At 42.5% G+C, this 16,440-nt stretch overlaps 1 protein-coding gene across 3 annotated transcripts in view; it reads right to left on the minus strand.

Annotated features, from left to right (window-relative positions):
- The window catches only part of NEDD4L (NEDD4 like E3 ubiquitin protein ligase), a 656,466-nt gene that overhangs the window by 512,936 nt on the left and 127,090 nt on the right, over positions 1–16,440 (minus strand). The gene's annotated exons all lie outside the window — the stretch shown is intronic.

Consider the following 16,440-nt stretch of genomic DNA (forward strand, 5'->3'; position numbering starts at 1 on the left):
AGACCAGGCACATGATTCGATTTCATTCATTGATTCTATGAAATGCAGGTCATTTATAAGTTGTCTGATCTGTGGACCATCGAAAATTCCTGCCTTCAGTTTTCTCATGGTAAGTCCAGGTAACATATGTGTGAACTGTCTTTATTGAAAGCCTTTACAAATTGTTGCATCAAGCCTAGCTTTATATGTAGTGGTGGAAGTACGATTCTCTCTCGTGCTACCAAAGGTTCATTGATTACATTTTGTCCTCCAACCACCATATATTCCCTCAGAGACCAATCTTTTTTTGCCCAATGTTCATGCTTGGCTCTACTATCCCAACGGCATAAAAACAAAGATACTTTGTGTAGCCACCATATCTAAGAAGCTAGAGCTGATGCGGTCTATCCAATGTAATTTTCTGAATCACCTCAAATAACCCCAGGAACAGGTCAAGAAACCCAAGGCACCATGAAAAAACAAAATATTTTTTTGTTGGCCTTTGTTAAAGGTTAGTTTCATCGCTTCCTATAGGCTCTGCCGGTCTTGATCCTGCCTCTCAAAATCAGGACATAACTTCAGAAGGGGGGGAGGGAGGATCGAGACCAGCAGAACCTATGGTGATTTAGCAAAAGGAAAGGCCCCCGTGGCGTCTGGCTTCATTATTGCCAGACAGTTTAGCAGGATCAAGAGTAAAGGCAGGGCTGCTTGCAATCCGGATGTGCCACTGACTCCACACTCTCCCCTCCTCCCATTGGCTGGCCAACATCATGGAGGGCCACCAGGAGGAATCAGCTGCCTGCCCCGCAACTCCATTCCCACAGCTCCAGGTAGTGTTGGAAGAAGAAAATGATAAAAGGTGATGAGGAGGTATTTAAAAAAAAAAAAAAAAAAAAAGAGAGAGAGAGAGTGATATGAGGTGTTGGAGGAAAGAGGGGAGAGGATATGCTGGATGGAGGGGCAAGATAGTAGATACAGGTTAGAAGAGTGAAAATAAAGGGGGAAATAGAAGATGCTGGAAGGAGGGAGAGAGGGAAGAGTTCGCAAAAAAAACAAAAACTGGAGAATAATAGGTTGAGTGAGATGGAAAGCTGTAAATAGAAGCAGATAAAGATGCAGGAAAATCAATGGAGGAAAACTGAAAAGAAAAGATGGATGTAGCAGAGGAAGTGAAGACAGGAAAGAGAAAAAAAGGTAGATTTAGACTGCAAATCCTGGAAAAAAAAATTAAGACAGAAGAAAGCAGAAACTGGAAACTGGGATAAACATGAAAGGTACATGAACAGAAATGTAGTTTTACTGTAAATTTGCATGGCTTTCTTTTTATATTCCAAAGTGTAGAGTGCTGTTTCTCTTTCTCTGGTGTTGAACTGCATCTTATCAATCTTGAGGTTTAAGTTTGATTTTTGTCTGCATCTATTTAAGTTTGTGGTTGCTTGTAGTTGTGCTTTCCTATGTAGGGGCCTTGTTGTGATATATTCATCACAGATATTTGTATTATGTTTAGTGACTTACAAGATAGCTGATGGGGAGGGAGGGTGAACAATCTTTATTTATAGACTGGCTCACCACGATAACCCAAATTTCTAACCTTGGTTTATATCCGAGTCAACCTTTTTTTCCCTCTTTTTGGAGGGAAAAAGGGATACTTCAGTTTATATTCGAGTACATAGGGTATTTTTTTTTCCTTTGTGTGCTCAATAATATTCCAAATAGCAGCAAATTATTAATTCACCTTAATATTATAAAGATGATGCCACAAACATTTATCCCACCCCTCCCTTTTACAAAACCATGCACGAGGTTTTTAGTGCTGGCTGGCACACTGAACGCTCTGCTCCGATGCTCATAGGAACTCTACGACTGTCAGAACAGCACATAGCTGGCGTTAAAAACCTCTTCTGCTATGTCATTTTATTATAAGATATTAAGAGAATCCTGTTATACCCCCTCCTCGGATATAGCTACTAAATGGTCCAATGACCTCAGTGGGCATCTGTCAGATAAAGATTGGTGTAAATTATGGTCTAAAACTAATAGATCCTTGTTATCAGCTAGTATGTCTCAATCTTTACTATTTGTAATGTGGAGAGCAGTTTGGACTCCATATAAAATGAAAAAAGCAAACCTCTCTTCTGGTGATAATTGCTGGCATTGTATGGCATCTCAAGGAATGCTTAAGCATATGCTCTTTTCCTGTCCTAAGATTCAACCATTTTGGGTCCAAATTTGGTCTTGCGAGATAACTGCTTGTACTGCAGATCTTTCCTTCGACAATATCATAATGCGTTCTCTACATCCATGCTTTAAATTCTGTGTATGTGAAAGCAACTTGATTGATATCATGATCTCAGTAGGCATCCAACAGGTTCTTCAGAATTGGAAATCGGCGTCTAGGTTGAACTTTACCTTCTGGTGGAATTCCCTATGCTTATATAAACATTTTGAACAACATGCAGCAGAAAAATTACAATATCATCAGAAGATGTCCGTTCAATCCCTTTGGACCCCCCATTGACGTTTACTTGCTCACTTTATAATTGCTTTATTTTTAATTTATTTATTTATTTATTTTTTATATTATATGAGCTCTACATTGCACTACAAACTTTTGTGAACTGTTGTTGTTATTGAATGTTTCTCTTTCTTATGTTAATTTTCAATAAAAAAGATTGGAACTAAAAAAACTTCTGCAATTTTGTAAAAAAAAGTGGGGGAGGGGTTTAGTAAGACTGGCAAAGAATAAATACAACCTAATGTTCTTTCTCTGAGCTGGACAAACACAACCCCCCCACCCCCAAACACACAAATTCTTGCACAACAGAAAATGCATTGAGAACATACATCTAAAGCCTACAAGTAAATTATATTTGCTTAAAGGTTCTTGCATTTCTAAACAAAATTACATCAATCAAAACAAAAACCCTGCAAGGAGAAATAAAGGAAAATAGCAAAATTAACTCCAAGTTCTTAACCTACACCTAGCTATTTTCTTTTTCACGTTTATATTCCCTTTAATCTAGAAATTCGAGGTGAGATGTATTGAAATATTTTTCCTATTGTTAAGTCTATGATTTTAAAAAAAAAACCTCTTTGTACTTGGCTTTGTTTCCTTTAATTTACCTTGCTTTTGCAACATGGCATTTGGAAACTTTATCCAGATACACAAAAGCAGCTGCTGTAAAATACTTAGCTTAAGTTTACTAAATACCTAAGAGGGAAAAAAAAAAATTATCCACTTACCAGAAGTTCATAAAATAAGCCTTCAACACAAGATGTGAACTCAGAAACAAAGGCCGAGAATATACTCAAAGAGGTACCTAGCCAGAATGCTGTCAGCAGTATGCGGAAGTCAGGGCTGACTGAGGCAGTAAATTTCCATTCCAAGGTAACCAAGTAAAGGGGGAATTATTTAATACTGTACTTCAGACAGGTTTGCCAGAGACAAGCAAGGTATGCTTTCATTTGTAATACAGGCATAGACATATTTCTTTTTTTTTTAAATTGATTTCAGGGAAGATAGAGGTAAGCAAAGTAAATTTCCACTGTATAAGGGTAACCAGAATCATGTTAAGATATAAGCCACATACTATTCTTAGGGCCATTATTCTAAAACTCCCCCCCCCCAAAAAAAAAAAAAAATAAAATTATTCACTGCAAAAATCTCATTTTACAACAAACATCTCTTTCGACTGAAAAAAAGAAAATTCCAAAAAAATTGCATATCACCACAGACATTGTATAAACATTATATTACATTAGGGATTTCTATTCCGTCATTACCTTGCGGTTCAAGGCGGATTACAAAAGAATTATCAAGACTGTATTACAATAAGATATCTTGTCATTTTCAAGGAGAGTAAGAAATGAGTATGGCTAAATGCAACTAAAAAATTGAACGACTTGCAGCCTTAAAATGTATTTCGCAAAAAACAAAAAGTCATGTACCTATAGGGTCCTTTGAAAGCACTAAGATGTAGTATAAAGTGGCCTTAGTGCACTTTTATGCACATTTTTCTTGCCCATTAAGGCTTTTACTGTACCAGTAAAATGGCCATTTTTCCTATTAATTGTTGCTGTTGGTACTGGGCCATTTAAAAAAAAAAAAAATTATCACTGGATCTTACTAAACGGCACTAGAGGATTTTAGTGCAGGTTGGCGAGGTAAATGCTCCAACGCTCATAGGAATTCTATGAGCATCGGAGAATAAGAACATAAGAATAGCTTTATTGGGTCAGACCAATGGTCCATCAAGCCCAGTAGCCCATTCTCACAGTGGCCAATTCAGGTCCCTAGTACCTAGCCAAAACCCTAGGAGAAGCAACATTCCATGCTACCGATCCAGAACAAGCAGTGGCTGTCCCCATGTCTCTCAACAACAGACTATGGACTTTTCCTCCAGGAAATTGTCCAAACCTTTCTTAAAACCAGCTACCTCGCTGGCCCGCACTAAAAATTTGACACAATTTAGTAAAAGGAGCCCTATGGCATTAGCAGTTACTAACACTTATTTTTTAGGTAGTAATGGTTCACACAGTAATCCTGAACTAACCATTTAGCACACGGTAATGTAACTGCGCTAACAGATCAGTGCAGAAACACCTGCTCTCCTCTCCCAGACGCACAGCCTCAGTGATAAAACAACTAATTTTTTTTTAGTATGCAGGTTGCACATGCAGATCAGGAAGTTACTACCGGATGCCCAAGCATGTCCCACAGTAAGCCATTTTAAGCTGGAGTATGCATAGCTTAGTAAAAGGACCCCATATTGCTAAGGCAGGGTTGGGTGCAGCAAGTAAAATGGCTTTTCCACCGTTTGTACTAACTGCTATTAACATGCAGCCATAAAAAAATATTACTGCGAGAGCACTTACCGACGCCTATTTTGTTGACAGTTAAGGGCTCATGCAGTAATCCTGGACTAACCATGCAGGACGTACTTCTTGAACGGAGAAACTTTAACTAGGACTTCAGCAGAACGAGATTTAGGAGTAATCATCAGTGCAGACATGAAAACTGCCAATCAAGTGGAGAAGGCTTCATCTAAGGAAAGGCAGATATTGGGTTGTTTCAATAGAAGTAACAGCGGGATCTGGATAGACCCCGTTGTCTGCCCACACATATATACATATATACACATAACCACCTGCCTCTTCTTTACCCATCCTCTTAATACTCAAAAAACACTAATGAGTCTTTATGTTGGTATAATTAGCCGCAGCTCAGTTTATTAACCAAACACATAACAAATCTTAGCTTCATTAACATAATGAACATTGTATAAACCAGACCCCGAGCTACCGAGTGTCTTAATTTCTTATTCCCTCAACCCCGCCACTACAGCAAGAATCAGAGGGGTGGCATGTCCCTCATGCCCCTTTTTCCCGGGTCACCTGACCCACCGGGTACGGCTCCCTGCCGTCCCAACGCTCATCACCTGATGAGCCTCCTGACCCTGTAGCTCGGGAATCCGCCTCCCAAACTACAACAGACACACCCAGCAAAGGGCGGGAGGGCGAGAAAAACCGCCCTGGAGGACCTCAGGAGGAGTCGAGTCCTCCAAGGTGCCGGCTTTAACCCCTTGCCCCGCGCCACTCCACCAATGAATTTAAACTTTTCTTCAATTGACAGGCTCTCCAGCCAATCCCTACCTGTCCCCTTATGCCCTTCCCCCGACTATTCTAACCTGCCTACCCCCAGCCGATGGGCAACACGAGGGCTCTACCAGCCCCGTGTTACTTTACGCCCGTCAACACACGATCTCGGGCTCCCATTTTCGTCAGCCGAAAGCCTGAAGTCATAATGCCGTTGTACAGGGCCATGGTGAGACCTCATCTGGAGTACTGTGTGCAATTCTGGAGGCCACATTACAGTAAAGATGTGCGCAGAATTGAATCATTTCAGCGGACGGCCACCAGGATGATCTCGGGGCTCAAGGGTCTCTCGTATGAAGAGAGACTGAACAAATTGCAGCTCTACACTCTCGAGGAACGTAGGGAGAGGGGAGACATGATCGAAACATTTAAGTACCTCACGAAGTGGAAGATGATATTTTCTTTCTCAAGGGACCCTCGGCCACAAGAGGGCACCCGCTCAAACTCAGGGGCGGAAAATTTCATGGCGACACCAGAAAGTATTTCTTCAGAGAGAGTGGTTGATCATTGGAACAAGCTTCCAGTGCAGGTGATCAAGGCAGACAGCGTGCCAGACTTTAAGAATAAATGGGATACCCATGTGGGATCCCTACGAGGGTCAAGATAAGGAAATTGGGTCATTAGGGCATAGACAGGGGGTGGGTAAGCAGAGTGGGAAGACTTGTTGGGCTGTAGCCCTTTTCTGCCGTCATCTTCTATGTTTCTATCTGATTGAAGCAAGAATGCCTATTCTCTGCCCCCAGATATGGCCCCTCAAACAAAAACAATTAATTTTTTAGTGCACGGCTGGTGCATGGACATTTGTCACCTACCGCAGGCACCAACACCTAATATAGCTTAGTAAAAAGGCGCTCTATATCTGTAATAGAGAAGCTATGGGGTGCTGAGGGTTATGCTTGCATGCGAGGGAAGGGGAAGCAGGAGTTGAGCCTGGAGCGGAGGAAAGTGCTGATGAAAAGGGCGAAGTGGTGGAAGCAAGAGCAAGGCCTTCTGATCTTTAAATAATTTCTAACTCTATTATTTATTATTCTTAAGACACAGCAATTATATTGTGTTATTTTGAAAATTATCACATGCAGGATTAGACAGGATTTTAAAAACACCATGTGCAGAATTTATAGTTTGTACAGAATTCTCCCAGGAATAATCATCTACACACTTTCCAATTAATGTCACTCTATGCCAAGAATCTATGACGGAACAGAGGGAAACTGACAAGATGATCATCAGTGCCTTCCCCATGATGCAACTGGACTAATTCCACATCGTTGTACGTATTTCCCCAACAATGAAGTTGATAAGATGTTTCATTGCTATAGAGACTAAACTAAGTCTGAGAAGCTCCCATATTAATAGACACAATAATATAATGCTAGATTTTCATGTACAGTAGTACCTTGGATTACGAGTATAATCCGTTACAGGAGCATGCTTGTAATCCAAAATGCTCGTTTATCAAAGCGAGTTTCCCCATAGGAAATAATGGAAACTCGCTTTGATGCATTCCCCCCTCCCCCCGAGAACCAGCATTGCTCCCCTCGAAGGCCCCCTGCGATCAGGCACCCCCCCTGCGATCCGGCACCCCCCCCTGCCTCGAACCGGCACCCCCGCCACGATCCAACCCCCCTGCCACGATCCGACATCCCCCCCCGACACAATTGGGCACCCCCCCACCGCTTCTTACCCTCATCTGGGCACTCTTGAAGATCGGCCTCCTCGTCTGCTCAGATGCTCAAGGCCCAGCAGACGAGGAGGCCGATCTTCAAGAGTGCCCAGATGAGGGTAAGAAGCGGCGGGGGGTGCCCAATTGTGTCGGGGGGGGGGGGTCGGATCATGGCGGGGGGTGCCGGATTGCGGGGGGGGGGGGGGTGCTTGTAAATCGAGCCATGCTCGGTTTCCGAGGCACCGATTTTGCAAATGTTTTGCTCGTCTTGCAAAACACTCGCAAACCGGTGCACTCGTAAACCGAGATACCACTGTACTTTATTCCTGGTGAAATTCTTCACAAAGTATTTCAGAATTGTGCATATTACATTGACCAACACAATATATTAGTCCCTGGGTGGCAATTTAAAACTGCAAAAATCAGAAGCTCCCATTCAAAGATAAAACATTTTTTTTATTTTTTGGTACATGTTTCCTTTACCACAGCTGGGGCTTCAGGTCATCAGCAATTTTATTTCAGCAATGCTCTAGCTGAAGGCCGTGCCAGCTTCCTGCAGCTGTCAATACTTTAGGCAACACAGCCGCATTCATTGTTGTTGAAACAAACAGCAGCAGTTCAAAAAGTCCCTGTTCCCTTCGAATCCTCTTGGGCTGCAAAAATTGCTACATGAAAATTGTTGAAATCCACACAGGCAAATTATCATTCCTCCAACACACACCTACCCACCTCGCACCATTCTCCTCCCCATGAACATCCCCTAAACCACTATAACACACTACCTATCTCCCTATCCACCCATCACCTTACCCAATCTCCAGCTTTCTCCCCAGCTTGTCTCTCCTACCTCACTTCCCTCTCTTGCTAATCCACACCACTCCCAGCACAATTTTCTTCTTACACAACATTGCTCTCTCAAAAACCACCCAAACAGAGTGGACTGGACAATGGACCTCCAATAAAGAGCCAGAAGAAGTTTATTATGTAAAGTCCACAAAAGTTCAGACCGGACATGGTGCCATGTTTTGGCATCACACGCACCTGCCTCAGGGGTCACATGCACTCTAAAAATAAATTTAAAAAACACATGATCAAATATAAGCAATACCATAAACATGCTTCCACAGGAAAATTAAAATAAATCACTGAAAAATAAATGAAAAATAATAAATGTGACAATAAAGTCAAACAATGTTAAATAAGATTAACAGAATGACAACCAACTGACCTGGGTAAGAGTTCAAACCAAACACCAATAAAAACAAGAAATCAAATCGAACTTGTGGATCTAAAAACATTAATCAATATTCTGTTAATCTTATTTAATCTTGGTTGGCTATTTATTTTCCTGGGGAAGCCTGTTTATGTATTGTTTGTTTTTTTATTATTTTAGAGTGCATGTAACTCCTGAGGCAGGTGTATGTGATGCCGAAACATGGTGCCATGTAAGGTTTGAACTTTTGTTGGCTGCACAAAATAAACTGGTTGTTTTATTTGCTCTTCATAAGAACATAAGAATTGCCACTGCTGAGTCAGACCAGTGGTCCATCATGCCCAGCAGTCCGTTCACGCGGTGGCCCTCTGGTCAAAGACCTGCACCCTAACCGAGACTAGCCCTACCAGCGCACGTTCTTGTTCAACAGAAACTTGTCTAACTTTGTCTTGAATCCTTGGAGGGTGTTTTCCCCTATAACAGCCTCTGGAAGAGCGTTCCAGCTTTCTACCACTCTCTGGGTGAAGAAGAACTTCCTTACGTTTGTATGGAATCTATCCCCTTTCGACTTTAGAGAGTGCCCTCTCGTTCTCTCTACTTTGAAAAGGGTGAACAACCTGTCCTTATCTACTAAGTCTATCCCCTTCAGTACCTTGAATGTTTCGATCATGTCCCCTCTCAATCTCCTCTGTTCGAGAGAGAAGAGGCCCAGTTTCTCTAATCTTTCGCTGTATGGCAGCTCCTCCAGCCCCTTAACCATCTTAGTCACTCTTCTCTAGACCCTTTCGAGTAGTGCCTTGTCCTTCTTCATTGGAGGCTCATTGTCCAAGTCACACTCTCTTTTGCTTTTGTCTCAACACTTAAGTCATGTGATGCACACAATCATGGGCTATTCTCAACATAAGATAGCCATACTAGATTAGCCCAATGATTCATCTAGTCCAATACCATGTTTCCAATAATGGCCAATCGAGGTCCTATGTGTCTGCCAAAAACCCAAACAGAAGCAACATTCCATGCTACCAATCCCCAGGGCAAGCAGTGCCTTCCTACATATCTATCTCAATAGCAATGTTATGGCAATCAGGTTTTCTATTCTGCCTTTACCTATTAAGTTCAAGGTCGGATTACATTACAAGAGTTTGGGTTAGTTACTCAGGAAGTTGCAATGGACAATTTGACATGGACATTCAATAGAGTTACTAGTATAGGAAATCAGTACAGTTATTAATACAATTAGGCCCTAGTTACAAATAAGTTCAAGTAGGTCATCGCTGGCTCAAGACAGACAAACAAGATATCTAATTGATATTAGATGGATAAGGTAATTTGCTTGGTAGACTTTATATTGTTGCATGCTGAGAATTTTAAGTGGAAAAGATTTCTGGTGGAATATTTCTTGGAGGTACCTTGGAGTAGGGTGGTCAACACCGTTAGGTAGTCAGCAGTATTCCCTGTCAGGATCTTAAAGCAGTGATGACTAATTTAAACTTGATCCTTGCAGTTATGGTCAGCCAATGTGGTTTCATATAATAGGGATGTAGGTGTTCAGATTTCCATAGTCTGTATATATGAGTCTCACTGCTGCGTTCTGAACTAGTTATAGATACAATAGCAGTGTTTTATAACAAAGAATTAGTATTACACTTCTCCCTCAATATTCGCGGGGGTTAGGGGCAGAGCCGGCCTGCGAATATTAAAAAACCACAAATAATATTCAGGCCGGTTCTGACCCACCCTCCGCCTTTCCCCGGAATCCCAGACCTCATCTTAAGCCCTCTGAGACTCCCCAGAACTATACCTGGTGGTCTAGCGGGCTTTCGTGGACAGAAGCAATCTTCCTACGCTCCTGCCCTGTGCAGATCACTCAAAAGAAATGGCGGCCATGAACTCCCATCGTAGTCTATTCAAATTTTTGTTGAGGCTAATTTAATTCAATTCTAACTGCCTTAATATATTGTCACCATAGAAGACGAGATTTTGAGAATGTTGGTTGAATTTTATGTTTTATGGCAAAGTTTTGTGTGTGTTGATGTTGAACGACTGCAACAGTGCCAAGTAACAGGCATTTGGAGATGCGGATCTCCCATAAGAGTCATAGAAACACATGTTGCTTCTGAGCAACAATAAATAAAACAGAGAGCTACAACCCATAAACAACAGGATTCAAAAGTAAATCTCAAAGATGAGAAAAAGAAATCCCTAAAGAGTATATACCACAGAAAAATACTATAATATCAGAGCAATGTACTCAAATTGCAAAATTAGAAATATTGTACATATTTATTAATTAAAAATTTGCAAAAATGTCACAAAATTTTCATAGAATAGCATATACAGACCACCATACAAACACTATAAACAAAGCAAACAAACCAGACAAGATATAACAACATATAAAATATAACAGGCACTATCAAACCAGGCTGGAAAAGGCCACACAAAAAATCATGCAATGATATATAAATATAGCTGTCCTCTTGGTTTGAGACTTTTTTGATTATCTAACTCATTATACTGTTTACTGACAGCACGTTTGCACTTGCACCTGCACTTTGTGATATGGAGGTTGGATTTGAACTCTAATCTGTTTGGGATGTCTTCGTGAAAAGCAACCACAAGTCCAACATGGGTAGCAGCGGCCTCAGAAAATATTGTTCTGCAGTAAAATGAGCCGCAAGCCCCTATCGCATGTAACTAATGGAAAGAGCGCGCCGTGTACTGAGGCCTTATAGGAGCAGTACCACAGGCTTTAGGCTGCACTTGCTGAGTTTTAGGAATTGAGCAGAAACTTATCTCTTAAGTCAGGATACTATATGTCTCCTGCATGTTAAATCTACATTGTTCTTCGTTGTATAAACACCTTTTACTAAATATGTACAGTCCTCATTGTATCTTTGCTGTAAATGTACAGTCTCTTACACTGTAAACCGCTCTGAACTGTTTGTGGTACTGCGGTATATAAAATAAAGTTATTATTATTATTATTATTATTATTAAAATGGTATCCTATTTTCTTTTTCTTTTATTTCTGTTTACTCACACTTCCAGTTTCAGAAGGTAGCCACAGGTGAGAGATGCTGCAGCACTTTCTGACTGACCCTCCCCCCTCGCCCCCAAAAGCAAGAGCTTTAGTAGACCAGAGAGGAGGATTGGTCACTGAATCGGTAGCTGATTTCTTTTTATATACAATTCGATTTGAATTGATTCATCCAAAGTAAATCAATTCGAATCGGAAATTGGGCAGCACTAATTACAATGAAATGGGAAAGTTTTAGTTCCCCAAGTATTTAATTAACAGATATGTTTTTAAATGTCTCCTAAATAGTTGATAAGTACGAGAAGGTGCGATTACGAGATTTAAATCCTTATCCCAGGTTGTTGCCTGATACGACAAAAGACTATGATATTTTTTAAATTTGCCCTTTGACAGATGGAAAGTGAATAGTGCATGTGAGCATCTGGAATGTTTACTTTTGGTGAATAGAAATGAATCTACAAGATAATTAAGTATCAAGTCAGCTAAAGTCTTATAACAAATGCAGCCAAACTTAAACTTGACCAGTGGAATTCGCGGAAAAAAGGAGTACAATGGTCAAAATTTTTTTAATTAAAAATAAATCAGGGAGTCACGTGACGCTATGCGCCGATAGAGACACGCTCTCTCTCGGCTCCGGGACCCCGCTCCTCCACACGCGGCTGTAACTAGCCGAATCGGCGAAAAAAAAAGTGAAATTTCGGCGGCGGCACTGCGCGGGCACGTATGGAGAAATACGTGACCCGTTCTCAAGAGTCAGCCCGAAAGAAAACCGCTGCCTCCGACCGCCCCTCCTCGAAGCCTCGGGACTCGAAAATGGCGGCTGCCACAGGTACGGCTGTGTCTGAATTCACAGACACAGCGTTAGCCGATTTAAAAGGCGCCATTGCTCAGGTGCTGGGACCACACATTGACACTCTCACCTCACATATATCAAAACTAGAACATTTACTGACTGAAACTGCAACCAGAACTACTGAATTAGAACAACGGGTCTCCAACGCTGAAGATACTGTTAACTCACATGAAATGGACATTGCGGCCTTGCAAGAAACAGTGCAACAGCAGGCTGACAAGCTTGATGATCTTGAAAATCGGTCTCGCCGCAGCAATTTGCGATTCTTGGGCGTTCCTGAGACTATTCCAGATGCTCGCTTGCTTAAGGAACTGGAGGACTGGCTTGAGCTGGAATTTCCTGATACCCTGACCTCAGGCTCGCTCTGTCTGGAAAGGGCCCATCGCCTGGGAGTGCGGCCTGGTCGCGACGCTAGACCCCGTGTGGTGATTGCCAAATTCTCAAATTACAGATACAAGCAGGACATTCTTCGTCAATACCGGCTTTTGAAAGAGCCCTTGAAATTGAGGGATTCTGTTATTCGTCTCAGTCAAGACTACTCCATGGCACTTACTAACCGACGCAAAGCTTTCTACCCACTTTGCACCAGGCTGGTGGAACTTCATCATCGGTTCTTATTTGTATATCCAGCTTTATTGAAGATTCAGCATAACGGCATATGGCACTCTTTTTCGGTAGCCACGGAGGCACAGGATTTCATCAATGTACACCTTGGCTCTTCTAAGGACCCTCCCTGACTGTGCTAGACTTAGCTAGGGTCTGTTGCCCAGTTAGATTGCTGTATACATTTCTCCTGTATTGATATTTTGAATTGATGTTGGTGTTTAAGCTCACTATATTTCGTTTTATATTGTTAGGAGGATTGGGGTCCCGTGAGGTGTCTTCACGGACCTCCTTCATATTCCTTCGGGGATATGCTTTCTGAGTTTTTTGGGGACTGGGATGGGGGTTGGGGGGTGGGTTGGGAACAGTCTTTTGCTTTATTTTTTTGGTTACTGGGATTATTGTGGTTTCCACTGCATTTTTGTATTTTTTCTTCTGCTCCACAAGTTGGGTATTATACGACATGCACTTGGGTGAGGCTGGGCACCTGGGTGCGGACTTCACTAATACTGTGTTGTTTGCACTGTTTGTTCGAGCCTCCTGGGTGACAGCACACTTCGTATTCTTTCTTGGAACGTTTCTGGTATTACATCACCGGTGAAGCGTTCCAAGTTACTGCGACAGTTAAAACACCATCAAGCTGATTTGGCCTGCCTTCAAGAAACTAAATTGACCGATGAGGAACACAAGAAGCTGCAGAGGGGATGGGTGGGCTCAGTGTTTTATGCGTCCTCTGGGGGGAAGCGGGCTGGGGTTTGTTTACTGGTTCGTAAAGGGTTGAAGTGTGCTGTCACTGTATGTCACCAGGATCCGCAGGGTCGCAACTTACTCTTACATGTTTCCCTACAGGGTTCCGATTTTAGACTCTTGATAACATATGGGCCTAATTCATACTCACAGACTTATTTTGATTCTTTGATAACTTTAGGTCTATTGGATACTTCTTACCCCTTGATAGTGGCAGGAGATCTGAATCAAGTAATGGACGCTTCGCTTGATCGCTCTGCTCCAGCTGCTTCCCCATCGGGTACACAGACTAAGGGCATTCCTTTTTTGTGCAAATCTCTGGGTCTGATTGACCCCTGGCGGCTCCTTCACCCCTTTGAGAGAGATTACACACATCAGTCTCGGGCGCACGGGTCTTTTTCTCGGATAGATTACTTCCTGACTTCTGAATCATTATTTTCCAGTATTACAGAGGCTACTATAGGGCCTTTGGAAATTTCGGATCACTGCCCTCTGTGGATTGATGTGCTTTGGGGTTCTCCTCCTATGGGGTCCTCCCGATGGCGGTTTCCTTCCTATTTACACACCGACCCTGACTTTTTGAAGTATATGCAGACCCGTTGGGAAGATTTTCTTCTTACTAATGGTCAACACCAATCCACCCCTGCTCTTTTTTGGGATACGGCAAAAGCGGTCCTTCGGGGGGCTATTATATCTTACGTTTCAGCCCGCCGTAAACGAATATCGCATGGTATTGTACGTTTGGAGAAACAGTATTCCCGTATAAAACATAAATTCTTGCAACACCCTACTCGGGCCCTTCGGGAAGAGCTGCATTCCACCCAGGTGGCACTTAATGCTTTACTCCACGACCGGATTAAACGCTCCCTTTTTTATAGGAAATATCGGCTCTATCGTTATGGAAATAAAACGGGTAAATTGTTGGCTCACCTGACCAAAAATTGGCAAGACAATCGTTATATCTCCCGCATACGGGCGCCTAATGCTTCTTATCATACTAAGCCTGCGGATATTGCTGATGCGTTTTTCCAACATTTTTCTAACTTTTATGCTTCCCCTGGCCCCTATACTGGTCCAGATATTACCGATTACTTAGAAGATGCTGGCATGCCTAAATTCACTGCCTTGCAGAAGTCGGCTTTAAATCGGCCTATTCAGGGCACGGAGATCCAGAAGGCGATTAAGAATTTGCGACCTTGCACGGCTCCGGGCCCTGATGGGTTTACAACTGAGTTCTATCAAATGTTATCTTTACAGGTATGTGAACCTCTTCTGGGCTACTATGGGGTGGCATTGGAGAAGGGTTCCTTTCCCATCCATGTCAACCAGGCCACTATTACTCTGATTCCCAAACCGGGTAAAGCTAGAGATGAGGTAGAGTCTTATCGCCCCATCTCTCTCCTCAATGTGGACTTAAAAATACTAGCCCGTTTGCTGGCCAACCGTTTGACCCCATTGTTGCCTACAGTTATTTCTCCTGCACAGGTTGGGTTTGTTCAGGGAAGGCATTCGGTGGTGAATGTTTGGAGGGTATTGTTGGCGGCGTCCAAAGCTCAAACTACATCCACTTTGGGCATTTTGGCGAGTTTGGATGCCGCCAAAGCGTTCGATCAGATTAATTGGCATTACCTCTTTCGGGTTCTGGAATATGTGGGAATAGGGGGTTGGTTTTGGACTTCTCTGCAAGCGTTGTATTGTGAACCGACTGCTTCAATTTTAGTAAATGGCTGCCTCACTCGTTCCTTTCCGGTAGGACGAGGGACGCGTCAGGGTTGCCCTTTATCCCCCTTACTCTTTCTACTCTATTTAGAGCCCTTCCTTCGCACTATTCAGCGTGATGATGTACTAGTAGGGTTACCGGAAGGTTCATCTCAACTCCGTGTATTGGCTTTTGCTGATGATTTGTTGCTCACTTTAGCTCAACCTTACAGGTCGTTGCCGCGTGCACTAGAGCTTTTGGACGAATTTCATCTTTTTTCTGGCCTTACCCTAAATACTCAAAAATCCCTGGTGCTTCCTCTGCAACTTTCCGTTCGAGACTCGTGGCCGGGGGTTTTTCCCTTGGTTTGGGCCTCCTCTTCTATTCGATATCTCGGTGTTCTTATACCCAGGGATCTGTCCACTCTATACACTATTAACATTATCCCAATGCTGTCGAGGACTGATCAGTATTTGAAAGCTTGGCGCCATTATCCTTTGACATTGATGGGTAAGATAGCCCTATATAACATGGTGATCATTCCTCGATGGCTTTATCTTTTTCAAACGTTACCTCTTTTTCTTCAGCACAACCATTTTTGGTTACACCGACGTTCCTTGCTTTTATACCTATGGGGTGGTAAGCGATCCCGCATATCTTTTCATGCTTTATCTCTTCCTCTCACACAGGGTGGATTGGGGTTACTACACATTGGTCGCCTTAATGTAGCCTGTCAACTTCGTCATGTGCATGATTGGTTTTGTGAAACTGATTGCTTTTCTGCTACTCAGATTGAATGTTCAGCTTTTGTTCCATATCATTTTAGCTATCTGATTCATGTACAATGTCTACCTACAAGGGAACTTCACTATGGGGACTTTTTACTCTTTCCTATCCGAAAAGCATGGAAATATCTTTGTACTCAATTAGCTCTCAGACCCGATGTGACCCCTTGTCTCCCGATCGCTGGTAATGGGGATTTTCTTCC

This window comes from Geotrypetes seraphini, chromosome 1, assembly GCF_902459505.1.
Source record: "Geotrypetes seraphini chromosome 1, aGeoSer1.1, whole genome shotgun sequence".
In the NCBI taxonomy this organism is placed as follows: Eukaryota; Metazoa; Chordata; class Amphibia; order Gymnophiona; family Dermophiidae; genus Geotrypetes; species Geotrypetes seraphini.